At 40.7% G+C, this 14,811-nt stretch overlaps 1 protein-coding gene across 37 annotated transcripts in view; it reads right to left on the bottom strand.

Moving 5' to 3' along the window:
• RBFOX1 (RNA binding fox-1 homolog 1) overlaps positions 1-14,811 on the bottom strand; it is a 2,406,891-nt gene that overhangs the window by 226,625 nt on the left and 2,165,455 nt on the right. The window lies entirely within an intron of this gene.

Raw genomic sequence — 14,811 nt, forward strand, 5'->3', positions numbered from 1 at the left:
GTTTTAAATTTACAACTGTGTAATAAACACTGCCACTAATTTCCAATTTTATTAACTTAGCCTCGAATACTGTACTTAATTTTTTACCTCATGCACACATTCTTTTTTGTTTCCAGAACAAGATAGCACTGAGAAAAAAAATTCAAACACATGCTGTTTCTTAAAACTAAACATTCTTAACAACATCAAAATCCAAACCTTAGTTTTTACATGTTGATAGTCTATAGTCACTTATTTTGGGAAGGCAGAGTAGTAGTTTTTAAAAACTTGCTTTAAAACTTGTGAAATCAACTGTCTAGTATTTAAACTGGAACAGTTGCACTTCAAATGAAATAAACTATCTGAAAATAACTTTAGATAGTTCAGTATTTGCTAAGTGTGCAGCTAATCAGATAGAGAACATTGCAATAGCTTTAGTATTCAGGCAGCTTCTAGTTGCAAAAGAAATTCAGATTAGATACAGCTATATAAAATTGATCGCTGCTAGGTATTCAATCAGAAAAAGTGATTCTTTTAAATATTGCAATCACATGTTACGGTACATCACTCGTGTCAAGTTAAATTTAATCATATCAGCATACTTAAAGAAAAATCCTGAATACCTGCTCATATCCCCATGCCAGGAGGGCGTGCACGAGACTTTATGAAGTCTTTCCCTTTTAGTTAATATTCTGATGTCTGTATAGAACAATTCTGATATGCACTATATCCCACAACTAATCTATTGTATTGTCTTTTTTAATGTATGCTTGGCATAACTAACCTCATAGAGCAGAATGTGCACTGTCAATTACTTCTGTTCTTCTAAAGACTGCTCCGGTAAGGGATGAAATGGAACAATTCCCTTGAAGTAGAAAATAGGCATAATCTAGGTGCTGCTAATTTGCTTGGGAGAAAAGCAAAGTCATCCCCTTCCCCCTTGTTAAACCACCTACAAAAAGTACAGTAATTTATGCTTGCTAATGCCCAGAGTCTCGATTTGCCTTGAAAGACTTAGGCCTGGTCTACACTACACCGTTAGAGCGAAATAAGTTACTTTGCTGACCTAGTTGTGGCAGTGTCTTCACTTAAATTTGGCTCTGGCTGACATAAGTGCCTTTCTACACCAATTTAGTAACACTATCTCTGTGAGCAGCATGAAGTCATGGTGGATGTAATCAGGTAGACACTGCATTGCTTACATTGACTGATATTGGCTTTTAGGAGCCATCCCACAATGCCCCACATGGACAACACAATCAATAGAAGCTCTCCTTGTAAGAGTGTGCACCACTGACACAAGGAGCCAAGTGTGCTTACACAAGCAATTTAATAACTGCAGTGGCTGTATACCGACATAAGTTAGGTCAACATAATTTTTAGAGTAGACATAGCCGTAGGTGTGTGAAGAGGATGTGCTTTATGTTATTTGCTGGAACAGACAAGATATTTGTGAAGTGTGATACAGAAATCAGTGTGTTCTACTGTAATAAACACACTTATTTCTGTACAGCGGAAGAGGGCTTGCGCAGAACAATAAAAATTCACACTAATTTCTCTGCTACAATTTACAGCAAATGAGTCAAAGGTACATACTGTGGAGATGGCTAAAAAATGCTCAAAATTCTTGCAATTGCAATGGAGATTTCTGTAGAATTCTACGGACTCTTCACACCCTCCTTGAAGGATTCTGAAGGAAAAGACGGACTGTCATGCTCATTATACACAGAGACCAACTTCAGGCAGGGAATAACTTGACTTCAATCCCAAAACCTCATGTTTTTACAGTCTCTACAGGCACCACCCCTTAGCACCCCTTGTAGCTGCTATATCTAAAGTCAGGATGGGGTGGAGACATGGATGTGTGTTACAAATCCACTTTAAAGGAGTCTTAACCTACTTAAGAATCATTTTGTCTTAAATGGATGTAAACTTTGCATGGACTGAAGAGCCCCTGAAGACAGTGTCCAGGATATGGCCTAAGTCTAAAAGGGTGAAGTTTGACTAATGTTGTGCTCATCTGTAGTTATCGCTCCAAATCAATCTTCTTATTCTGCAGACCCCTTCATTGGCTCCCTAATCCTCACACTCATCACCTGCCTGCATCTCGCCTCTCATTTCATCTGTCTCTCCAGGCACTCTTCCATATCCTCCCTCCTAATTGCTCCCTTTGTCTCCTCCTCCACTCAACTTCACAGGCCTAATTCTCCACTGCTTGACACACTATACAGTCATTTATACCTGTGTCAAGTGAGTGCAAAGTGGATGTAGAATGCAAACAAATTGGAGTGGTAGCATTTTACACCTGCTATGAACAGGCATAAATGACTGCAGAAAATACAAGGCAATAGAGAACCAGGACCTATGTCTTCTTTGGTCACGAATATCCTAGAAACTTTGATTCACAAGTGTTCAGTCTATTTTTGCCTCCCCTTTTTCATGTTCCAAAGGTCTTCTTTTAAATTCCACCTTAACTCCTAAAGGTCAGCTACTTAGCTGGTATACACTGTTATTGCTACATTGAAGACAATCTGGCCCCCTGTGGCTCTTGTAAAGCTTTCCTATGGTAATCCATTCATGAATGGTGGCTCCATATCTTTTGCAGTGTTCTCACGCATCAGATCTGTCTGAGTTACTATTATCATAATTTATTTGTATTACCACAGCACCTAAGAGCCCTACTCATGAACCAGGACTCCACTTCACTAGGCACTGTACAAACACAGAAGAAGACAGTTCCTGTGTCAAAGAGTTTAGGTTGCAAATTATTCTGGGCAGGAACCTTGGGTTGCTACAACCAGTTTAACTGAGAGTGAACAGCCTTTCTGTTGTGGGCCATTTTAGTCCCTAGAAGGCCCAGGGTCAGAGGACTGGAAATATAGGTTAGAGCTGGGCACAGTTGAGGACACAACCCCTTCTGAACAAACATAACAACAATAGCAGTTTGTTTTATTTATATTTATTGCCTTCCAAAATTGCAGGCAGCGAACAAATACTAGTACTAGCATTGAAAAATGACAGTAATCCATATTGCTAAAATCTTAAATCATCCACAGGAAATTAAACCAAACCAAATAAAACAAAAGCAAAGGAGAAGAAAGTTTTGCATGAAGGAAATCTGAGAAGGTTAACTGGGGTCCTCAAATAAAAGTCAACAATTAGTAGTGTCTCCAATTAACAATGACAATAGATATCTGAAACAAATTTTTTGGTGCAATATATACAATTGTTCAGTGTCTTATTAAGAAGAAAATTCAAGGGCATCTTCCGAAACTAGCCATGGAAAATTGGTTTAAATTAGTTATTTTCTAATGAAAAAATTACCACCTGAAATATTCAAGGTACTATCTTAACTTCATTTTGGTCACACAGATTGAAAACTCAGCTGAATGACCAGATTTAGGGTCTACCTCACACTTTGGAAGCAAATAAATTTAAAACATCAACATGTGACTGATACAACACTGATACACTGCATCAATATATAGTGTATCCAACAGAGAAGATACAATATTATTCACACATGCTGAAAAAGAGGCTTAGCCTTGACTGCTCTATGGTCAGGACTGAGAGTGAGGATTTTAATCCTGGTTCTGAAACTATATCTGTGTTTTGGGGCAATTAAATAAATCTCTCTGCCTCAAGTTCCCAAGTCTGTAAATGACATGCTAATGCATACCTAACTACCAGGGATGATTAGGATATGCCTGGTTTAAATGAAATGAGTGTCCACAGAACCTCTTCAATCAGTTTAAGTTAAACCAGTGCAACTTTCTGATTTTATAACACTTTTATTTCTCTAATCTGGATCAAAGATTTGTAAATAATCTGCATTATCCTTCTGTATAAGAGTGTATTTGTTTTCTGTCTGAATTAGCTGTGGCTCATCTATACTGGACTTCACATGCCATAATTTTGATATAAATATATAGTTATCCGGTATGGCAGACTAATTAGCAATGTATTGTCTATAAACAATTAGCTGGTAATTGGGGCTTAATGGTCAGTATTACGGTCCACTACAGAGAACCATATTTGTAGTACAAGGTGTTTCAAATAACTTTTGAAATGTAATAACAGGAAAAGGCATGATTAATACAACTCTTAACCAATTCATTTGCAGCTATATTAGCTAAAAATATGTCACAGACTATTCAGTTACACACTAATTCCTATCTGGAAATAAGAATTCACATAGAAAGTAGATTCTACATAGGCTGGCAGGAATACAAAGATTTGCTTCCATAAATATGCAAATATTTGAAACAGAGAGAGAATATTTATGGCTGTGTAAACACGCCTAGCATATGTTTTTGGCAGGGTGCATTTGCATTATACCATATGCATTCAGGGGTCTATTCTCCAGTTGATGTGCAGGTGGTTTACATAGTTAACTCTCATTAAAATTAATTCCTGCACATCAGTAGCAAAAGATATATCAAAGTCCATAAATAATTATCTTGGACTAATATCTTTTTCCACTGCATAAGACAAAAGACCTCATTATTTCTCAGTAAATTAAATTCTGAGAGCTCTTCTCTGCCATGGAGGATTGCCCTGCTACGTAACTTGAAAAAGTCCCCAGTGATCTTGGAAACACACGAGTAATGGCAGATTTTTCAAGGCAGGTCTGAGGCACATATATGGAAGCCTAACAGCAGAAGAAAACACCAAGTTTAGAGTTGTAAGGTTTTACCCACAGAACAGCTTCACTATATTCAGAGGTTCAATATATTCAGCTTTGTGCATCTCACTTCCAAATGTCAAAGCACTGAAAGAATTTGCGACATAAGTGGTGGCTTGGGTGGACTCATACAGGGCTGAATTTAATTCTTTAAGAGGTAATTACTATACTGTGAAGATACCTGTCTCAATGGATTGCTTCTTTTTGTTTTGTGTATCTATTTGTGTGTTTTAAAGAAATGTTTACATCTCAAACTCTAATTAGGGTTGCCAACTCTCTACTCGCACAAAACCGAACACCCTTGCCCCCCCACCCTGTCCCTCCTCCGACTCTTATCTGAGGCCCCACCCCCTGCTCACTCCACCCCCATCTCTGTTTTTCCCTCTCCCCACCCTCACTTGCTCATTTTCACCAGGCTGACTCAGGGGGTTGAGGTGCGGGAGGGGGTGAGGGCTGCGACTGGGGATGTGGGCTCTGGGGTGGGGCCAGAAATGAGGAGTTCAGAGAGCAGGTACTCTGGGCTGGAACTGTGGGGTTCAAAGGGCAGGAGGAGGATCAGGGCTAGGGCAGGGGGTTGGGGGACAGGGGGGAGAGAGGGCTCCAGCCTGGGGTGTGGGCTCTGGGGTGGGGCTGGGGATGAGGGGTTTGGGGTACAGGAGAGTGCTCTGGGCTGGGACTGAGAGGTTTGCAGGGGGATCAGGGCTGGGGCAGGGCGTTGGGGCATGGGGGGGAGAAGGGGTTCAGGGCTGCAGGCTCCAGGCAGCACTTACCTCAAGCAGATTCCAGAAGCAATGTCCCCTCTCCAGCTCCTACCCGGAGGCACAGCCAGGGGACTCTGCATGCTGCCCTGTCCGCAGGCACCACCCCTGCAGCTCCCATTGGCCGTGCTTCCTAGCCAATAGGAGCTGCGGGGGCGACACTTGGGGTGGGGGAAGCGTGCGGAGCTCTCCCTGGCTGCCCCTACGTGTAGGAGCCAGAGAGGGGACATGCTGGCTGCTTCCTGGGAGCCGCGTGGCGTGGAGGCTAGCAGGGACCTTGCAAGCCCCGCTGTGTGGTGCCGCCAACCGGACAGTCAACTGCCCAGTCAGCGGTTCTGACCACAGCCACCAGGATCCCTTTCTACTGGGTGTTCCGATTGAAAAATGGACACCTGGTCACGCTAACTCTAATCTGTTGGACCAAGCAGGGAAAACTGTGGTGGAAGCAAGATTCCTCTGTAACAATTTATGAATATGGTGACCTAGTTACTGAGCTGTTTACTATGTTATTATGTTGGGTTAAATATTGGGATGTTAACTGTATGAATATGTTCATTTTGTTTAATCCTGGGCTGTTGGGAAAAAAGGCAGCAAGCGGAACAATGGCTAGAGATGGCCACCAACCTGCCAACACTTGCGGGCAGTGCAAAAGCCATTTGCTTTGATGTTCTACCTCTGATCCCCTGACAAGCTCATGAGACTTCTTTGTCAAAGGGAGAAGGGTGTTCAAGCTTGTGAGCACAGGAAAAAGCAGGGTGAGAGACACTTAAGAGAAATAGGCTGTCCCAGATAACAGAGGTTTGGGGTGAATGGAAAAGGGAGGTCTGCCTAGGGTCTCTTCCAAGCGATAGGACTCAGTTTGGTAAGACAGACATGCATATAGACTATTTGTTGTTTTAAAATCCTTTTTCTCTAATGTTATCCTTTGTTCTTATTGTTAAGATTAAATTGCACCTTGGTTTAAGAAGGCTGCCTAGTCACCAGTTAAATTCTCCCAAAGGCATGAACCACAAGGATCTGAATGAAGGGCTGTGTAAACACAGTCAATACACAGGGTGCTGTAGCTCAGAGTGTGGTCTAAGAGCGGGAAAACCATGTGATTCCACCCCAGGAGAGGTAAAGGTATAAAGGCAGACACCTGAGGGGCACAAGAGACCACAAAAGGGACCTTCCTATGTTTCTAGGGAGAAAAGAAATCTTGATTTCAAAAGAGAAGTCGAACTCTGGATGGCAGTGGGGAAAAAAAGTTAATAGTGAAAGGATTTCTTACCAGCTTTGTTTTGCTCAACAATATGAACAGCCAGCAAAAATGTACCGCTTTCTAAAGGAAGGGCGGGCAAAGCAAGAAGATGGTGACACTACTCTTTTGGATTGAGATGATTTGGGGCATGCTGTTAACACATAGTAATCTAGATTCACTTCTGGTACTGGATCTGGCCTGAAAATTGAAGTGGAAAACCTAGACTAGCATAACGGTTTTGGACCACTTACAGTAAAGATATCTAAGTTTTGAAGGGCAGCTGCAATAATGTTTCAATATGCCATTGTGCAACTTCATGACAGCTTCAGAAGGTTGCACAGTCCCCTACAAACCACTTGGTCCAAAATCAGAAACTGCTGCACGATTACAGAAGTTTCAAGTCACAGCTAGACAGTGTGTCATTCTTTTAGGTAATGAGGAAAGCATCTGTCTTTAAGGAGGAGGAGAAGCCAATCTGAAAGTCCCTGCCAATTTATTTTGGCTCCAGGAATCAGAGAAAGCTCTGCAACCTTCCATTATAGGAAGCCTGCAGCCTTACCACATGGCATGAATATTCTAAAACAATAATTGGGATATGAATAAAAAAAGGAGGCGGAATAAAGAGAGAGGGTGGTAAAAAAAGCTTATCCTTATCGTCAACATAAAAGTAGGCAAAGGTGTTAAGATCGCTAGCTTTCAAGTGAGGAGACACACCACCCACTACAAACAAGTTACTTAACAGGCCGTTTCTGCTTAACAGCTAAGAGAGCTCTCTTCACCCTGCTTCCATCCCATTACCACATTAGCCTGTATTAACAGTGAGCTCTCATCTGGTAATACATAGCACCTCTGCCTGTGGGTATTAACACATGATGCAAATGAAGATGTAAAGAGGAATCAGCTCATCAATCACAATCACAGGGGGACGCAGAGCAAGGCAAAAGGATTAGCACTTCAGCCCCACTCAGGTCTCTTTCCTATCAGCACTCTAGTTTAATTAAACACCACCTCAAGTGCTTTGTTACCACTGAAAAGCTCAGTGTTGAAGGCTAGCTTTCTGTAATCTAAGTGCTGAAGTTAATTAGAAAAGAGTAAGAGAAAAATGTACATTAAAATTGGTGGGATTCCCCTAACAGAAGCGATCTATACCTTTGTAATAAAGATTTGCCTTTCTGTGGATTTAGAATAACATGTTAAATAGCCTTTAATAAGCGACAACCTTTAACTTTGAACCATGAGCATACCATTGTTTTTCTTAAGCAAGCCTACATTTAAATAAGTAGGCTTCCAAACCATTGTTCGAGTTTCACACAATCTAAACCAAAGGGTGTTTGACAAAACCTTTTCCCCGCTTCTCAATCATTACATTTTTTTTTTAAATTTAACTTAACATATTGGATGCTTGTCTTCACATTTCCACAGATGAACACAAAAGCAGGTCGCTAGACTATGCTACGCAATGCTCATTACAAGGCTATCAAAAAGAAAATGTTTTTAAAACAAACAAAAATCTTAACTCAATACTACAAAACACATCGAAGAGCCTAACTCAAACAAAAATGCATTGGTAGCCTTAGAAACCAACAAAACAAAACTGCAGACACATTTACAACAATTTAAACCAAAATAATGTGTTTAAAAATAAGTTCTCTCCTTCACTTGCCTGCCACGTGACCTGACTTCAGGCTTTTGTGGTTCCTCTGCGGAAGCCAATGATATCACTAACACCTGAAACAGAGCAGCACAGCTAGCTGCACTGCTATCAAGAGAAGCCAGGGACACATTGAACCTTGGATTTAACTCATAGAGTAACTGCTCTTCTAATTTTTAGTCTTGAAATGGAAATATATATGTCATACTCCAGTCAACACACATATTCTTTTGGGCTGAAATTCACCTCTATGCAGAGGCATGCTCAAGGCCTATGCACCACTGATATTTCACTTAGCTAACTGGGGTCGGGTCTAGTGGTGCACACTTCTACATAGGGATGAATTTCTACCTCTATGATTTGGGACCTTCCCCATCTCAAACAATACCTTCACCTGTAATGATAAAGCCTAGTTGTAGGTTTTAAAATCAAATCTATAATGTTATCCACTGATTGGCATTACAATTTATCCAGGCGGTGTATATACTAGAAAAAGGCCTGAAATATAACTTTTGTAACAACAGCCATTTGTAGAACTGTTACCATATCTTTTTAATTCCAGTGGGAACAACTGTTTTGGAACAAATGGTTATTTTCTTGCAGTATATGAAACCCAAGCATTGCAGCATTAAGAATCCAAGAAACTTAACTTAAGTGATTTTCATTGATTTATGTTACTAGCAACTACAAGAAGTAAAGGAAAAGAACACAGTATAAGTAAGTAAGTAAAAGAATACAGATTTTAAAACATATTATTTGGGTTTAAATTGTAAATGTCTCTGAAGAGGAATTTTTAAAGGCTCTCAGTATATTTTTGTTTATGAGTTAGGATAATAGACTTATTTTTTATTATTGATTTAGGTTCCTTTTTGTTTGTTTTTAACGTGATTTTTGACAGTGACTTTTTACATATGAAAGCACTATCATGATGCAAGTAGATAATTGATTGTACGTTCATAAAGCATCTTGTATCTCAAAAGATTCCCAACCTCTATATAAACGTTCCTCTCATCGTGTAGATGCATATATGGGCTGCCTCAGGTCCTAGTGAAATAAGAAATTCCTGGGCTGGAACACAGCAAACATTTAACAGTGCACAGTAACACTAAACAAGAATTTATTTCAAGATGGGGGGGGGGGTAGGGGAGCAACCACAAAATCCACCTGACATGGCATTAAGAATTTAGGTAGGAAAGAATGTAATTACTCACATTTGAATGTGGTTACATATTAGCCTCTCAACTCTTGCCAAAAAAAAAAAGTGCCATTAGATTGTAAAATATGAGCACAAACAGTCAAAACCTCAGTTTTACACCTCTGCTGCAAGACAACACCTCTGGCAACAGAGTCTCATTCCCCTGCCCCAACACTGTGTGACGGCACTGTTTTAGCAGAGATTCAGGGAGGAGACTTCTAATTACTAAGGGCCTGATTCTGCAAATACTTACACATGTGAGTGATAAATATGAGTAAAGTTATGTGTATATATGTTCCCAGAACTGGCCCTTAAAACTCCACCATCATAACCTATTGCACACTGGGTTTTCCTTTGGGTGGCAATCGGGGCGGTGACCCACTCCAGTACAACTACACCTGATGTTGCTTAGCTTGTGAAATCTGCTGAGACCGCAGCCTCTGGTGATACAGCTGCTGCATACATCATGCTGTGTGTTTGAGAAGTGTGCCAAGTATATGTTCATTTCATTATGTGTGTTAAGGCTTCCCCTAGCCCCTTTTGTTACATTTGTGTAACAAACTTAACAACACACTATTATACTGAATATATGTTAAGTGAGAGGCTTCATTGATCAGATTTCCCCTTTGGGAATTCCAGTTTGTAAATTATATGTTTTATTTTAACAAATCATACCTACAAAAACCTTGGCAATACATTTGAAAATATAATCCACACAAAAATATAAACGATCATCCAAAATTACTATAATCGGTCTAGTCAAATGGACGCTCGTCAATATAATGAATCAATCAAGCAGAAAGACAAAAACCACACAAATGTAATTGTAAATGTAAACACCTCTCCCAATATAGAGCAGACCCCTTGTACATGGATGAAATTGAGTCCTACTGAAATTAATAGGACTACTCGTGCTTGAAGTTATGTATGTGCTTAAGTACCTCATTGAATATGGGCCATATAACTGTTCCATTAGTATTATATCGTAAACCTACACACATGATTAATTTCAAACTTTGTATTTTTCCAATAACACTGAAGACTTTTTTTTAAAGGAGAGGAACTTGAATAGTCTTTGTGCCCAACCCTACAAAACTCAGGTCAATGCTAGTTTGTCATTAATTTTAATAAGAGCAAAGTGAACTAATTCAATTTATTGTCCATCTCTGCTAGCAATTAGTTGAATGTCTAATATGCCCTGTAACTTTTATTACTGTGGTAAAAGTTTGCCATTTTATTCTTCATTTTTTCTCTAAGCTTATATAACACAAATACACTTTTTAAAGTGCCCCTGCATTATCCACAGTTGGTGGGCAGGATTTTTCTTTCTATGGAATAATTTCTATGGCTCCATTTGTTAAAGGAAAAAAAAAAGCTTCTTAGGTAGGCACTTCATGCTTTCTGTGCAGAACATTCACTGTATGTGGGAGTGCCTTATTTGCATAGTGGCATGTGGGTAGGATTTGGACAAGCATATTGAAGTACATGACAATCAAAAACAGAGATCTGGAAAATCTCTTATAGCTCCAAAAAGTTTGGTGCCCAAGTTTCACTAACTCAGGTACACATTTTAATGGGGAACTTATGCACCAAATTCTGGACCTTATTCATAAAGTAAAAAGGTTTTGAGCTCTTCAGTTTCTATGGGGTAGCAGCGTAAATCCAGAATAATCTAATTTGTTATTCCATCCAGGGTCTTGCACAGCAAAATCAATAAGCACTGGAATTTTGATCAATGTCAAGAGTTTGCATGTGATTTTTCTATCTACTAACATGAAGAACAAGTTATAGCTAATCTCAGTCAGCAGTGTACTTTCAATTTAATAACAGATCCTTCTTTTGATGTGATTTGACTGTCATTAGTGCATTGTTTTGCTAGTACTACTAGAGAAGAGAAAACTGAAGATGTGAAATTAGACTACCAGGGGCAATTTCTAAGGTATGGTATAGGTCTTCATTCTGCTACCGGCAACTTATTAGCTAACCCAAGTTAAGAACAAACCCTTTTTTGCATTGTGCACATATCCTTTGCTAGGAGCAACCTTTGCTTGCTGGACGAGCAATACATGAACTCAGTGCAAACTGTTCTGAGATCCCAGATTATGTCAGCAGCCAATTTGCAAATCCACTCTGAGCTGTTCAAATTGCCCCATTCAGCCACAGTTATAGCCAAGTATCTAGCAAGGTGCTACTGTGGCCCTCATTTGGGCATCGCTGCTCTAAACAGGCTCTAATATTAGTTTCCTTTCCTGTAGAGACTTCTTTCTAATCTGCCTTACATTCTCTAGAAAGTAATAAATAAATAACAGGAGAGCAGAAGAGTGAGTCCTCTAGCCACTTATCTGGAAATTTTTCTGCTTAGTTTCAGCACTTTTGCCATGTCTGCATCTCCCATGAACCGCAGCAAGAAATACAATGACATAATTACACTAGAGCAATGTACAATTGAGATGTGACCATTTGTTCCCCCCCAAATTCATTCTGAATCCCATCATCTCTGACATATCTCATTTCACTCCCTTCTCCTTTATCCTGCTGACAACAGTGGGGGATTCAAGTAACGATCAGCTTTTGCCACATTTCTCTGAGATAGGATATAAATGACTAAGGATTTTTTTTATGTGATAAACAGGGACAGCTTTTGCTATGGAGAAGGGTCACCCAGCTCCCCCCGACTTTTCATAGGTCTATATGCTTCATTACGTCTTCCATGCTCCACCCCACAGGATATAATATAATCACATACAATGTTCTATCTGCTGACACAACTTTGCCTCCCTCCCACAAATTTTTCAGATATGACACCCCTGGAAATAATAAAAATTTTCACATACCAAGACAGTCTGATAAATGACATTAATGTTAGCATGTATTTTTGGAAATCGGTTATTAGTACTGTCTTTCTGGGTATAGCTCAAGGTTTTGCTGATTACCATTATTATATATTGAATTGCTCTCATATCTATAAATGTCCACTTATATAATAATCAAAACAAAAGAACAATTATTGTATTTTAGTGTGACAAATGGTCTGGACCTCTGTCCATAATACACAGTTAACGAAAACAGCAACAACAACAAATACTGCTAAGAAAATATTAACCAGAGCCCTGATCAAAATTAGGGCTCATCCACACAGGAAAATGATACCAGTACAACTGTACTCGTATAAGTAAACCAATATAACTCTACGGGTATAAACCCCATGTGGACACTCTTATTCTAATATAAGATTGGCCCTCTTACCCTGGAATAAGTGTGTTCGCCAGTGGGAGGAAGCGGTTTATACTTTCACTTATATAGGTATAACTTCCCTGTGTAGACAAGCCCTTAGATACAATCAGGAAGGCCAAAGCACAATTGGAGTTGCAGCTAGCAAGGGATGTGAAGGGTAACAAGAAGGGTTTCTGCAGGTATGTCAGCGACAAGAAGAAGGTCAAGGAAAGTGTGGGACCCTTACTTATTGGGAGAAGCAATCTAGTGACAGATGATGTGGAAAAAGCTGAAGTACTCAATGCTTTTTTTGCCTCGGTCTTCACAGACAAGGTCAGCTTCCAGACTGCTGCACTGGGCAGCACAGTATGGGGAGGAGGGGAGCAGCCCTCAGTGGTGAAAGAAAAGGTTAAGGACTATTTAGAAAAACTGAACATCCACAAGTCCATGAGGCTGGATCTTATGCATCCGAGGGTGCTGAGGGAGTTGGCTGCTGTGATTGCGGAGCCATTAGCCATTATCTTAGAAAACTAGTGGCGATTGGAGGAAGTCCCAGACGACTGGAAAAAGGCAAATATAGTGCCTATCTTTAAAAAAGGGAAGAAGGAAAAACCGGAGAACTACAGACTGGTCAGCCTCACCTCAGTCCCTGGAAAAATCATGGAGCAGGTCCTCAAGGAATCCATTTTGAAGCACTTGGAGGAGAGGAAGGTGATCATGAACAGTCAACATGGATACACTCAGGGCAAATCATGCCTGACAAACCTGATTGCCTTCTATGATGAGATAACTAGTTCTGTGGATATGGGGAAAGCGGTGGACATGATATATCTTGACTTTAGCAAAGCTTTTGAAATGGTCTCCCACAGTATTCTTGCTAGAAAGTTAAAAAAAGTATGGATTGGATGAATGGATTATAAAGTGGATAGAAAGCTGGCTAGATTGTCGGGCTCAATGGGTAGTGATCAATGGCTCGATGTCTAGCTGGCAGCCAGTATCAAGCAGAGTGCCCCAGGTGTTGGTCCTAGGGTGAGTTTTGTTCAACATCTTTATTAATGATCCGGATGATGGGATGGATTGCACCCTCAGCAAGTTTGCGGATAACACGAAGCTGCGGGGAGAGGTAGATATGCTGGAGGGTAGGGATAGGGTCCAGAGTGACCTAGACGAATTGGAGGACTGGGGTAAAAGAAATCTGATGAGGTTCAACAAGGACAAGCGCAAAGTCCTGCACTTAAGATGGAAGAATCCCATGCATTGCTACAGGCTGAGGACCAACTGGCTAAGCGGCAGTTCTGCAGAAAAGGACGTGGGGATTACAGTGGACGAGAAGCTGGATATGAGTCAACAGTGTGCCCTTGTTGTCAAGAAGGCTAACGGCATATTGGGCTGCATTAGTAGGAGCACTGCCAGCAGATTGAGGGAAGTGATTATTCCCTTCTATTCGGCACTGGTGAGGCCACATCTAGAATCATAGAATATCAGAGTTGGAAGGGACCTCTGGAGTACTGCATCCAGTTTTGGCCCCCTCCCCCCCACTAGAGAAAAGACAAATTGGAGAGAGTCCAGCGGGGGACAACAAAAATGATTAGGAGGCTAGGGTGCATGACTTATGACGAGAGGCTGAGGGAACTGGGCGTATTTAGTCTGCAGAAGAGGAGAGTGAGGTGGGATTTGATAGCAGCTTTCAACTACCTGAAGGGGGGTTCCAAAGAGGATAGAGCTAGGCGATTCTCAGTGGTGGCAGATGACAGAATAAGGAGCAATGTTCTCAAGTTGCAGTGGGGGAGGTCTAGGTTGGATATTAGGAAAAACTATTTCACTAGGAGGGTGGTGAAGCATGGAATGGGTTACCTAGGGAGGTGGTGGAATCACCATCCTTAGAGGTTTTTAAGGCCCGGCTTCACAAAGTTGGGGTTGGTCCTGCTTTGAGCAGGGGGTTGGACTACATGGCCTCCTGAGGTCTCTTCCAACCCTAATCTTCTACGATTCTATTATAAGAATTCTTCCATCAACCTACTTACGACCTTCTTCTTCCATCAACCTTTCAGGGAGGTGGATTACCTATGTTGCTGGGAGAACCTCTCCCAT

This window comes from Natator depressus, chromosome 10 (assembly GCF_965152275.1).
Source record: "Natator depressus isolate rNatDep1 chromosome 10, rNatDep2.hap1, whole genome shotgun sequence".
NCBI classification, from domain to species: Eukaryota; Metazoa; Chordata; order Testudines; family Cheloniidae; genus Natator; species Natator depressus.